The sequence below is a fragment of the Ruditapes philippinarum genome, unplaced genomic scaffold, assembly GCF_026571515.1.
Source record: "Ruditapes philippinarum isolate M1 unplaced genomic scaffold, ASM2657151v2 ctg10986_1_1_1_1, whole genome shotgun sequence".
NCBI classification, from domain to species: domain Eukaryota; kingdom Metazoa; phylum Mollusca; class Bivalvia; order Venerida; family Veneridae; genus Ruditapes; species Ruditapes philippinarum.
Window position 1 is genome coordinate 7,952 of NW_026856881.1, and position 4,580 is coordinate 12,531.

Sequence of the window (4,580 nt, forward strand, 5' to 3'; positions counted from 1 at the left end):
GACCAGGTTGGTCTGATCAGGATCCATGCTGTTCGCTTACAAACCTTATTACAAGTAGAGAAACTGATAGCGAACAGTATGGATCCTGATCAGACAGGGCAGATGCCCATTATGTTGGTTTCGTCATGACACGGCTAAAATGTTTTTGCTATCGACTTTTGTTCCTAAATTAACAACAGATTGCATAATGAAAAGATATTGAAATAATTAATATACAATTGGCTCTAAGTGCCAAGCTTACAGATTTTAAATAAACTTTGAGCCCTGTGTTGGCCTTTAAAACATGTCAAACATTTAGAAAGTATTTATTAAGGAAAAGTGTATACAAATAATCATGTACCTCTTCATTATATGCCCATGACATTGAAAAACATTGTGTCATCTGTTTACTTCAAGGTTTAGTCACATTGACAGTATCACATTTTTAGACTTCATCTCTCGTGATTCCATTCATAAAAAGCATCCTCAAAATGGGTCCTCTTAATTTCACATTCATCAATCTGACAAAAACCTCCTGGAAAAGAAGTTAGAAACATATGCCACTAATTATGTCAGTTAATGTCAAATAAATACTTTGAGAAACTATTTGGTCAAAATTGTAAATATACAAAGATTTTCAAACCAAATATATATATAAACAATGAACATTTCCTTTTTAACTTTCTAACATATATAATGTATGGTCTTACTTGAAGAAAATGTTTGCCCGTGTGACCGAAAAGGGATTAAGGACCATTACTATTGTTTTTCCTTTTGTTTATTAAAGGGCCATGGCCCCATATTCTAATTGTTATGGAATGAATTCTATTGTTCTCTTTTGTTATGCTACAGTAAGATGGATATATATATCAAAGTCAGAAAAAAGCTAACATGTTTTTACCTTAATGGCCTGTATAATTATGTTTCACAGCTTCTCAGCAAACAACCAACTGAGCCACAATTGAAATCTAACAAACAAGCCTTTATTCACAAACCTGAAATAAAAACTTTTCCTAATCAATACAATAGTTCTTTTAATTTATTACATACTTCATTGAAAACATTAAGAAATATTGATAAAGTAAAATGCTCATTTTCATTTCCTGTATTTTCAATGTAATTATTCATTTTTCATTGCGTATTTTCACAAGTGTCTCCTAAATTTAGCCTATACACAATAGACTGTAAAGAATAATAGGGCAATTTCTTTTTATAATTTCAAGTATTTATAGTCGAAACAGTCCTTTTTAAAGGCATATATATGGGTAAGTTGAATGTTGCATGTCCAGATATGATTGACTAACAATAATTATTGTAAAAGTGAGTAATAATTGTCGGAATCATAGCTCAATCGGTAGAGAACATAGCTCGAGGTTACCAGATTTCAAAAAAAAAAAAATTATTAATTTTGTTCTGACATGTCAGGAACAACTTAGACATGTCAGGAACAACTTGAAATTTTAAATGAGTTTTTCGTTTGATTGATTTTTGTTACCTATCTTACTTTTTCATTGAAGTATCTTTACCTTCTTAAAAATTATGCCCAAATCTCATTTCTTTCTCTTTTTTTTTAAACTTCTTTTCATGAATTTAATATGAATATTTTCAACAGATTTTAAAATAATCAAAATACAACACTGTTAAGCATATATAACTGTTGTCAGGATTAAGTTTTGTTTCATCAAAAAAAAACTTGAATAGAAAATAGAACAGTTTCAACCTCTAGTTTGGAACCCACTAACTGAATTCACTTTTATATCAATATTATGCAGTCTTAAACTTATTTCACTAGTAAGTCAAATGATTTATTATCTCAAACAATGTAATTACATGTAGTATAAGTTTTATGGAAATAATGTGGTTAATCACGGCTTGACAAATCCACTTGTCCGCTCATAAATGATAAATACGAGTAAAAATGACTCTGGACAAGTTAATCTCCCAAAAATGCCCGTCCTGCAGGACGTGTGAAATTTCTAGCATAAATTAATCAAATTTCAATTCAATTCTTTTGAAACCATTTTTCAAGTTTTACTAGTAGGACAGAGCACAAAATAATTCCCCTGTGTTTGATGGGCAAAACTGATGTTGATTTGTTGAATGCAACGCTTAATTCTGTTTGATTCTATTTTGTAAAAACTTACTAAAAGCCCGTGCGGCGATTCCAGTATGTTCCACAAAATTTTTTTAAAATGTCACAATGCAATATTTGGCAAATGTTTAGCCAGAAAGAAGTAAGTTAAACAGTGTCTTCAAAAAAGAAAAAATGTCTTCAAAAAAGAAAAATGAGTCAGAACATGTAGGAAATTTATATTTTTTAAGCATTGTTGTGTTGTTGTTGTTTTTCGTTTTTCAATCCCTGATATATTATTTGTAGTATTTGTAACTATTATCTATTCTATTTGTAATAGAACAGCATTTTTCCCTTATAAAACTATTTACATTCCCAATAAAAAAAGACAGCAAATTTTCAAATGTTTTATTTTTAAAGTCCCAAAATTACTGTCAAAATTCCCATCCAAAATTGGCATATATAAAATGGATGATTTCATATTGATAAGTGATATGTGATAAAAACCAAGTATAACTACATCTGACAGAGCAATATTTGTACCTAGTTCATTTTATACTTCCGAACATTATTTATGTACATGTACTCATTTTTTTCACTCCAATAAGAAATCAATATATTATGCATGGTTTAACTTTAAATGTGTATAAATATAATGCATAATTCTCATGTCTCCCTGGATAAAATTCTAAATTAACCATGTGGCATGAATACCTGTCAGTTATGTAGTATCAATTTGAGTCAAAATGCATTTTTCCAAAAAAAAAATTGTACTGGTAGCGTATAGATGTTACACAGAACTAAGCAAATGTCAGGGTTTTTCAATGCTAATCCCCAGTGTAAATATAATTATAACCTTACTCAAATTTCTTAAAATGAGGGGTGAAGTGTCTGCAAAAAAGGGCCTAGGGTGAAGTGTCTGGGGGGTGAAGTGTCTGTAAGCCGAGGTGATGGACAAGGCAAGACATGTCGATTTTTTTTAGCTTATTATGAAGTTGCAGTATCATACATGAGAGACTGGCACATGATGAATCAGCACATAAATAAAACAATCTAGTGTTCTGTGGTTTCTAAGTGTCATACCTCAGCTCTTTTCCTTATTACAATGAAATTTTACATGATTGTTATCCACAGCTGGTTTGTTTTAAGCAGTGAATGATAGGTACCGTTTCAGCAGATTTCGCAAAGAGGGTACAAATATGGATTATGCACCGTGGATCCAGTTCATTCTTTGAGAAAATGTAATAAGACATCATTACTGAACTTGTATATTTTTTTATTTAAAAAAGCTGTAAGGTAAGCATCAACAATATGTATACGCTAGATGTAAATAACTCACCTCCAAAAAATATATATAAAAAAAAAATGGGTCAAAAATGTCTGGGTAGGAAATGGTTTGAGGGAGGACTTTCAAGGGAAGGAACTGCTAAACTTAAAATTTGATAAGGTCAATTCAGTACAAAAAAGCTTTACCCGATAATGGCCGATTGTGAAGAAAATTTGTAAAAAATACAGCTTTTGATTGCAACTTAAATATCAACGTTATGAAATATAAACAATGAACATCAGTCATCTTGAATAACGTTGTATTTAAAGTCATATCCGGTATTAAGTCCTTGTATTTTTTGTAAGCAACCAGAATCGCCAACGATTTGACGACGATTTCGCCACTGATAAATGCAAAACAAGCAAAGTTATACAACATTTAGGTAAATGGGAGATAAGGTTTTTGTAAAATAAAACTTACAACTCGTTTTAACACGTGGAACTTCTATATAAACTTCTCAATCTTTCACGGATGAACTTGTAAACAATGGCGATTGCGGTAAAATGACGTAAGGGCGAAAATAGTTCGTATTCATACGCATGCATTGTTTTTCTTAAATTTACACTTATGAAGCATTAGGCCCTATAAGCTTTAAAGTTAGCTGATCTGAAATCCGTATTCCATTACTTGCTAAATTTTTGAGTTCTATGACACTTAATTAACCTGTGACTACATGTAATTTGTACTATATTTATGCAAGTACTTTGGCTATGATCGACCGCTGGCGTAGTAATATTAAAATCGCGTAAAGCAAAAATATACATACAATTTTAAAAGACGATTGCTAAATTTAGTACAAAATTGGCCAGTCAATTTTAAAATAGATAGGGAACTATGATTTTGGAGTTACTGCGAAGTTTTGGAACTATTTTGCTTAGCGTAGGTAGCTGACTAATTGTGTTCACATCATAGTAAATCTGAATTTGTCGTTATTACATTGGGGGCGCATTGCGCATGCGCCCCCAAAAACGATATTACACTAGACGATATTACACTATATACGTCACGTCAATTGCACTATATAAAACATAGCGTTAAAGCGCGCTAATGTTAGCGTTACACTATAGGCGCGTCAAGAAAAATGACTCTTGATAAGAGTTTACCGTTCTTATTTTATATATGTGATAAATAGAATATTATATTCGTGTAGATTCAATACTAAATTTATTGAACTCGTTGAATAAAACAATATTATGCTCGCCA

At 31.1% G+C, this 4,580-nt stretch overlaps 1 long non-coding RNA gene across 1 annotated transcript; it reads right to left on the reverse strand.

Moving 5' to 3' along the window:
- Positions 1-422: 422 nt before the first annotated feature.
- LOC132748000 (uncharacterized) lies at positions 423-4,328 on the reverse strand. Its single transcript, XR_009628189.1, has 3 exons — positions 3,798-4,328; positions 881-974; positions 423-514 (listed from the first exon to the last, which is right to left on the reverse strand). It is a non-coding gene; the product is annotated as an uncharacterized LOC132748000 (long non-coding RNA).
- Positions 4,329-4,580: the final 252 nt, after the last annotated feature.